This window comes from Macaca nemestrina, chromosome 9 (genome assembly GCF_043159975.1).
Source record: "Macaca nemestrina isolate mMacNem1 chromosome 9, mMacNem.hap1, whole genome shotgun sequence".
Classification (NCBI taxonomy): Eukaryota; Metazoa; Chordata; class Mammalia; order Primates; family Cercopithecidae; genus Macaca; species Macaca nemestrina.
Window position 1 is genome coordinate 126,344,043 of NC_092133.1, and position 9,101 is coordinate 126,353,143.

The 9,101-nt window shown below is 43.6% G+C and overlaps 1 pseudogene across 1 annotated transcript; it reads left to right on the top strand.

Annotated features, from left to right (window-relative positions):
- The first annotated feature begins 7,984 nt into the window (after positions 1-7,984).
- Positions 7,985-8,752, top strand: LOC105488225 (bis(5'-nucleosyl)-tetraphosphatase [asymmetrical] pseudogene; annotated as a pseudogene). The gene has a single exon (XR_011607511.1). The product of XR_011607511.1 is annotated as a bis(5'-nucleosyl)-tetraphosphatase [asymmetrical] pseudogene (transcript).
- The last annotated feature ends 349 nt before the right edge of the window (positions 8,753-9,101 follow it).

Consider the following 9,101-nt stretch of genomic DNA (forward strand, 5'->3'; position numbering starts at 1 on the left):
TCAAGGCAAATGTCCAGGGATAATTTTCAGGGAAACAGACTTAAAACAAGACCTTTGACAGCCCCGTACTCTGTGGTAATGACTAGACAGCAGGCAGCACTGAGTCTCTTGATAGATTTCTCCCATCATGAAAACTACCCAGCCGAGAACAATGACTCATGTCTGTAATCCCAGCACTTTGGGAGGCCGAGGTAGGTGATCATTTGAGGTCAGGAGTTCGAGACCAGCCTGGCCAACACAGTTAAACCCCATCTCCACCAAAAATACAAAATTAGCTGGGCATGGTGGCATGCACCTGTAATCCCAGCTACTTGGGAGGCTGAAGCAGAAGAAGAATCACTTGAACCTGGGAGGCAGAGGTTGCAGTGAGCCAAGATTGCACTACTGCACTCCAGCCTAGGCGACAGAGCGAGACTCTGTCTCAAAAAAAAAAAAAAAAAAAAAAAAAAAAAAAAATTAAGAGACACATACCACACTCAAAATGGATATCTAATATTTAGAAAACATCTTTAGCTATACTACAGATTTAACACCCAGCCAAATTGGAGGTGAATAGCAGAAGAAACATTTCCTTGAGAGAGTTATGGAAACCAATAAACTATATGTCCCCTTCAGTTCAAGTTGCTGTCAGAAAATGTCTCGTTCCTGTTCCTGGATGAAATAGAGACTCTGCCTGGAAAAGAACTAAGCTGCGATACACACACACTCAACTGCACAGCTGCTGAAGAGGAGAACTTCTGTTTAATCCGTTTTAAATCAGAGAGAGGTCAGCTCTAAAGTGTTTAAATGTTGGCAGACAATACGTTCTTTCAGGTCTATCTTCCTCTTTTCCTCCACTTCCAAAGGTTGGAATGGCTTTTAGGTTTTTCGTATCTGTAATTCAAGGAAAAACAAAGCTAGGAATGAGTCTACTTCTCCTAAATTTTCAAGGGAAGATGAGCTCATGGTCCCAAATGGTGTGACTTTTTATTTGCGGTGTGTCATCCAACTGAGGCAATTTCTAGTGGAAGCTTTACTGATTTCCTGAGAAAGAGCTTGCAAAGAAAGCTTTAGCTCACAGATCTAAAGTAATGGAAGAACGACAGAGCAGAGACTGTGGTGCTCATAAAAATGATTAGGAACCCTTACTGGCTTCCTTCTAACAGGTTGTTGAGTGACAGGACACTCAGAATCTTAACACTCCAGAAAGAAGGCTAAGCATGAGAGGAACTGTTTTTGTATAAGATCGATCTGTTAGAATAACAGAAAAACAACCCAAAGGAAAACCTGAAATCTTCAGCCATAAGATAAACAAATCTGTACAAGCCCCCAGACTGTGTTAATATTTCTTACTTGTTCAAAGAGAAGCTAAAATAGAAAAATAATGTGTGATGGGGGAAGAAAAGAGTTGAACAGGAAACCAAGAGACCAATTTCCACCATTCAATTCCTAAAGCTCTGTGAGCTCAAGTTTTCTCATTTGTAAAACAAGAGTAATAAAGATTCTCATGAATCTCTCCTAGGATTTTTTTCTTTTTCGGAATAAAGTAGGGAGTAGATGCAGAAGCTTCTTTGAGTAACGTAAAATATAAGCTAACGATGATTATTACCATTTATACATATTTATACCATTTACACATTTCTATTACCATTTATACACAGAATGATTAGGGTATACCAGACACAGACTTTAAATATATTATGTTAAGCACCACAACAACTTTAAGGTAAGTATACTCACCATTCTATAGAGAAGACTGAGATTTAAAGAGGCGAAGAATTTGCAAATGGTCTTGGTGGTAACAAAGGATAAAGCTACGATTCTCTGATTCAACAACTGCTACACAGTCATGTAAGCATTTGGTTTATTTCATTTTATTTTTGAGATGGGTTCTCACTCTGTCACCCAGACTGGAGTGCAATGGCCTAATCATAGCTCACTGGAACCTCGACCTCCCAAGGCTCAGGTGATCCTCCTGTCTCAGCCCCCTGAGTAGCTGGCACTACAGGGACATGCCACCACGCCTGGCTAATTCTTGCATTTTTAGTAGAGACTACCTTCCTCCAGGTTGCTCAGGCTGGTCTGGAGCTTCTGGGCTTAAATGATCCAGACCCCCTCAGCCTCCCAAAGTGCTGGGATTGCAGGAGTGAACCACCATGCCCGGCCAGTTATGTAAGCATTTAGAACCGGAAGGACCTAATGGGTCATTTAGTTTAATCCTATCATTCAGCAAGTATGCCTATTTTCTTATCTTCCTCTTTCATTCTATTTTTTATTTTGAGAGGGAGTCTTGCTCTGTGGCCCGGGCTGGAGTGCAGTGCCGCGATCTCAGATCACTGCAACCTCTGCCTCCCAGGTTTCTGCGATTCCCCTGCCTCGGCCTCCCGAGTAGCTGGGATTACAGGCGTGCCGCCACACCCAGCTAATTTTTGTATTTTTAGTAGAGATGGGGATTCCCCATGTTGACCAGGCAGGTCTCAAACTCCTCACCTCAGGTGATCCGCCAGCCTCGGCCTCCCAAAGTCCTCCTTCATTCTAAATCCTACATCCTCATTGTATACACATCCTTTTCCTAAGCGCCATTGAATTTCTCCTTGCTCAAAACACTCCTATCCTTGACTCGTCATTCTTCTAACTCTTTTTTTTTTTGAGACAGAGTCTCGCTCTGTCGCCCAGGCTGGAGTGCAGTGGCGCGATCTCGGCTCACTGCAAGCTCCGCCTCCCGGGTTCACGCCATTCTCCTGCCTCAGCCTCCTGAGTAGTTGGGACTACAGGCGCCCGCCACTACGCCTGGCTAGTTTTTTGTATTTTTTAGGAGAGACGGGGTTTCACCGTGTTAGCCAGGATGGTCTCAATCTCCTGACCTATCTCGGTCCATCTCGGCCTCCCAAAGTGCTGTCTTCTAACTCTTAACCATCTTTCTGGTGTCAACTCCAACATCACTGTAAGGAGGTGATATCACACTTACCCCTGTACTGCTAATTTCAGCACAAATCTGGGCACTTAGAAGGTATATAAGGCCGGGTGCGGTGGCTCACGCTTGTAATCCCAGCACTTTGGGAGGCTGAGGCGGGCGGATCACAAGGTCAGGGGATCGAGACCATCCTGGCTAACCCGGTGAAACCCCGTCTCTACTAAAAATACAAAAAATTAGCCAGGCGAGGTGGTGGGCGCCTGTAGTCCCAGCTACTCGGGAGGCTGAGGCAGGAGAATGGCGTGAACCCAGGGGGCGGAGCTTGCAGTGAGCCGAGATGCACCACTGCACTCCAGCCTGGGCGACAGAGGGAGACTCCGTCTCAAAAAAGAAAGAAGGTATATAAATATTTATTCAATGAAAGATTGAAGGAGGAAAACTGAGACCTAGAGAAATGAGAAACAGAGAAATGAGAAACTGAAACCTAGAGAAAATGCCTTGTGGCAGTGAACCTCCGGATGTCCAGATGCACGGTTCTACCATATCGCTGACTGTAAAAATAATGGGTTTTGAAGCTGAACACTTTGATCATATTCCATTAATTAAAACTGCAGTGATTGCCTAAATTAGTCATGTACTGTAAAAATAGAATGATATATTATTTTGGTTAAGAAAAAAATCAGCTGAGAGGAACACTGAGATAGCTAAAACAAGATTTGGGACCAATTAATAACAAGAGAATGAAAAGCTAGAAGCAATATGCGACTATAAGAAAGAAAAGCCCAGGGCTACGTCTTATTAATTTTTGCATCATTTGGAATACTTTGTGTCACTCCAGTTTGAAGAATACAACATTCTTCCTCCTACTTAGCTATGCAAAGTTCAATTTCAGCTTTTTCCTGCTAGGGCATAGCCTTGTTAAAATAAACTAAAAGATGAAAAACATGCAGGAATAAAAATTATTACATAAGTAGAGGTTTTAATAAATTATGTTTAGGTGAACGTGTAATGCCAAGGCAAGATAATAATTTTAAATGACAAAAGATATTTTCATCTATGAAGAAATGGGATAATTTCAAAAGTGATGTCACCATGCCACACAGCATTGATAGATGGTGTTATTCATGTCAGTGGTATAATCCCTTTTCTCTGTTGCCTATTTAGTATAAAGCAATCAGTATGTCACTGAGTGTTTATTAAAATTCATTGACAAATGATATAAACCAGCATCAAGTAAAATATGTCACACTTATAGTATGATTTATTCTTTTAACTTAGGGCCCATTTTCAAATGGCTGGGTAACCTGAAAAGTTAATCCAGCATCCTCATAGTAGATGGATGGACTGACTGGTTGAGATAAATTTGGAGTAGAAAAAAACAACAAAAAAAGCAGAACCATGTGTGTTTTTAAAATTCCCCCTGAGGGGAAATTTTAAGGATATGCAAAAGTGTAGACAATAGTACAACAAACCCCAAGTCTCATCACTCAATCTTAACAATTATCAACTCATGGTCAATTTTGGTCCATGTATACTTTCTTCTGTTTTTTTTTTTTTTTTTTTCCCCGAGACGGAGTCTCCCTCTGTCGCCCAGGCCGGAGTGTAGTGGCCGGATCTCAGCTCACTGCAAGCTCCGCCTCCCGGGTTCACGCCATTCTCCTGCCTCAGCCTCCCGAGTAGCTGGGACTACAGGCGCCGCCACCACGCCTGGCTAATTTTTTGTATTTTTAGTAGAGATGGGGTTTCACCGTGTTAGCCAGGATGGTCTCGATCTCCTGACCTCGTGATCCGCCCGTCTCGGCCTCCCAAAGTGCTGGGATTACAGGCTTGAGCCACCGCGCCCGGCCAGAGATTAGTCTTTAAATGGAGGGACTGAGTAAAGCAGATGGTTCTACCCAGTGAGGGTGGGCACCACCCAATGTGTTGAGGGCCTGAATACAACAGACAGGCAGAGGAAGAGAAATTCCCCCTTTTTCTGCCTGACCACCGAGTTGGGACATCAATATTCTTCTCTCCTTGATGCTCCTGGTTCTCAGGCCTTCAGACTCAGATTGGAATCTACACCATTAGCTCTCTGGCTCTTAGGCCTTCCAAGTACATGACTGGCTTTCCTGGGTCTCCAGCTTGCAGAAGGGAGGAATTTTTCACCTCTATAATCACATGAGCCAGTATCTTATAATAAATCTAAAAAAAAGATTTAGATTGATTCTCCTATCTAAATTGGTTCTGTTTCTCTGGAGAACCCTGACTAATGCAATATTTTAAGATATCAAAATTAATGCAAAAATATCCATGATGAACAAAATTATCAAAATTTTAGATAAGGCAGGCATGGTGGCATGTGCTTATATTCCCAGCTCTGCAGGAGGCTGAGCTCAGCAGGAGCATCCCTTGAGCTCAGGAGGTCGAGGCTGCAGTGAGCTATGATCGTGTCACTGCACTCCAGCCTGGGGACAGAGCAAGACACTGCCTTAAAAAAAAAAAAATCAGATAAAGTCAGAATCAGTCACAGTGCTGTGTTGAGCCAGATTTGCAGCCTGAGGCCAAAGGAAAAAAAAATTCAGTCATAATGATCCTGTCATTATGTCAATTTTATTTAAAAATTTGATATTTGTCTATTGTGGGTCTTTTTGCATTAATTTTGATTTATTAAAATATTGTATGAAGGCCAGGCACCGTGGCTCACGCCTGTAATCCCAGCACTTTCAGAGGCCAATGCGGAGGATTACTTGAGCCCAGGGGTTCAGGACCAGCCTGGCCAATATAATAAGACCCTTATTTCTACAAAAAAATTTAAAAATTATCCAGTCATGATGGTGCACACCTATAGTCCCAGCTACTTGGGAGGCTGAGGCAGGAAGATTGCTTTAGCCCAGGAGGACGAGGCTGCAGTGAGCCATGTTCGTGCCACTCAACTCCAGCCTGAGGAATGGAGTGAGACTGTTTCAAAAACATATAAATTATGTATGAAAATATCATTTGTCTGAATCACCAAGTGTTCTGGAACACCCTTAACTTTTAATTTTTTTAATATTAATTTTTATTTTAAGTTCCGTTAGTTTCCTCCGTGCATTCACCTTCTTATAGTCTGTTATTCCTAAAAGCCTAAAGTTCCTTTCCTTTGTCTTGTCATTTCTCTGCAAAATGATTGCTTTTTTTATTATGATGCTATATAAGCCCAGGTTCTAATCACCCCTTTGAGTCCCTTATCACTAATTTCTCCTGTGTGTATGCAGGATGCACGTGTTAATAAACTTTTTGTTGTTGTTGTTTTGAGACAGTGTCTTGCTCTGTTGCCCAGGCTGGAGTGCAGTGTTGTGATCTTGGCTCACTGCAACTTTTGCCTCCTGCATTCAAGAAATTCTCGTGCCTCAGCCTCCTGAGTAACTGGAATTTCAGGCATGCACCACTATCCCTGGCTACTTTTTGTATTTTTAGTAGAGACAGGGTTTCACCATGTTGGCCAGGCTGGTCTTGCACTGCTGACTTGATCCACCCGCCTCAGCCTCCCATGGTGTTGGGATTACAGGCATAAGCCACTGCACCCGACCTTTCTCTTGCTCATCTGCCTTTTAGCAGTCTAATGTGCAGGGATCCAGCTAATGAACCAAAGGTGAGTAGAGGAAAATGGAATTCCCCATCACTCTGTCCACATTGTACTATCTCCTGAGTTTCCAACAGAAAACACAAAGTTTTCATACCCATCATTTAATTATACAAAGCAAGCAAGCACCTTTGCCTAAATTCTTCTGTGACTTGCCCAATGACTGCTATTTTCTAAACCAAAAAAGTTCACCTAGGTGTTTTTCCAATGAATATCCCATTTTCTACAAAAATATGTAAGTAGATGCCTCCACTCTCTTAGAATGCAAAGCTTAGCTATAGTTCTGTCCTAAATAACTATGAATTTTCTATTTTTACATCTGGATCTTATATTTATTAACAGTTTACTGCTTGCAAGGAACTATGCTAGATACTTTTCAGATATTTTTATACATTTTCTGTTCTTGCAACTATGCAAGAGGGAAGATATTTTTGCCTCCATTTTATAGATGAGAAAATTGGGGCTTAAAGTATTTTGGAGGAGAGGGGAACTGGCGGTGGCACCTGTCACCCCATTGATCGCCAGGGTTGATTTGGACCCCATTGATCGCCAGGGTTGATTTGGACCCCATTGATCGCCAGGGTTGATTTGGACCCCATTGATTGCCAGGGTTGATTTGGACCCCATTGATCACCAGGGTTGATTTGGACCCCATTGATCGCCAGGGTTGATTTGGCTGACCTGGCTGGCTAGGTGGGTGTCCCCTTCCTCACTCACTGCCCCATGTGCATCCCTCTTGAAGCTGCCTGCTAGGTTGAAGAGGACAACCATCCCGGATAGAGGAGGACAGGTCTTTGGTTAAGGGTATATGAGTAACTGCATTCCCCTGCTAGAACCTGCAAACAGGCTCTCAAGAATTGTAGTATTTTGCTTGAAGTCATATAGCTAGTAAGTTGGTAAATGAATTTGAATGAGATCTAATTCCCAAGGCAGGGTATTTGTCATGAAACTGTGTTATCTCCCATAATTTAGCTTCCCCCTTCCCTCCTTTCTGCCTTCCCTTCCTCTCTTCCTCTCCCCTCTGCTCCCACTTTGCTTCCTTTCTTCCTTCTTTAAACAAATATTGACTGTAAAGGTGGCAGTGTTCTAGGTGCTGAGGATACAGCAGGGAACAAACCAAGGCACTGCCCTCGTGAAGTTTATATATGAGTTAGTGAAACCAACTTTGCAAAGATTATGACGGTGAGAGGAATCTAGCGTGGCTGACTCCTTCTTGCTTTTAGCCTCACAGGCCAGCTGTCCCCACTCATTTCTGGGCAGAGGCCAAACTAACCATGGGAGGCATTTAGTTTATAGCTTAACCTGGAAGGAAGGATGATAACAGACCTTCCCTAAAACTGATCTCCTTGTTGTTCAGGGACTGAAACTGCCTTTGTAAGGCTAATAAAAGGCCACAAGATTGGGATTACGAGAGAGGCCTGAAATCTGCTAGAACACGGGAGTAGTTTCTATGATCCTTTACTACTCAGGAGTCATGTGGCCAGAGGTCATAAGATTCCTGACTGGTCCAAGATCCGCCTCCTGCCTCCCTCTGCTTCTGGATAAGACCATGGCCCTGAGAGCATGTGGCTTGATCATCTTCCGAAGATGCCTCATTCCCAAAGTGGACAACAATACAATTGAGTTTTTACTGCTGCAGGCATCAGATGGCATTCATCACTGGACTCCTCCCACAGGCCATGTGGAACCAGGAGAGGATGACTTGGAAACAGCCCTGAGGGAGACTCGAGAGGAAGCGGGCATAGAAGCAGGCCAGCTGACCATCATTGAGGGGTTCAAAAGAGAACTCAATCATGTGGCCAGGAACAAGCCTAAAACAGTCATTTACTGGCTGGCAGAGGCGAAGGACTATGATGTGGAGATCCGTCTCTCCCATGAGCACCAAGCCTACTGCTGGCTGGGGCTGGAGGAGGCCTGCCAGTTGGCTCAGTTCAAGGAGATGAAGGCGGCACTCCAAGAAGGACACCAGTTTTTTTGCTCCATAGAGGACTGAGCTGACTGGAGCAGAGTCATTTACTTCAGTAGGATCCTTGTGGGCCTTCTAAGATGAAGCCACCCTCAGGTCCAGGGAAGGTTGTGCTAGTATTTGGCTCATCACAGCCAAGAGCAGATAGATTTGTGAAATCGGCTCAACTCCCAGATGAGAGCACAAAAAAATCTTGGCTGGGTGGAAAGGAAGGCAAAGAGTAAAAATAAAAAAGGCCAGGCCCAGTAAGTGTACCTTGTACTTTATAAATAAACTGCAAGCAGCTCAAAAAAAAAAAAAAAAAAAAAAGAGTCCTGACTTCCCCAGGTGCTCCCATAGATAACATCACTATTGTAGAACCTAACATTTGTCTTTTGAGATGTTTTTCAGACTTTTGCATTCTGGCAACTGACCAACCCCACCTGGATTTGTGATTCATGACTCAACTGGCCCTGTGCCCCTCACTCAGAGATGGACTTAGTGCAGGAGGAGCGTTTTCCACACTCCTATAGTTTCACCCACAGTCAGTCAGCAGTACCCATTCCCTGGCCCCCTATCCACCAAATTACCCATAAAATCCCTAGCCCCTGAGTTCTCAGGGAGACTGATTTGAGTAATAACTCCAGTCCTTCCATCTG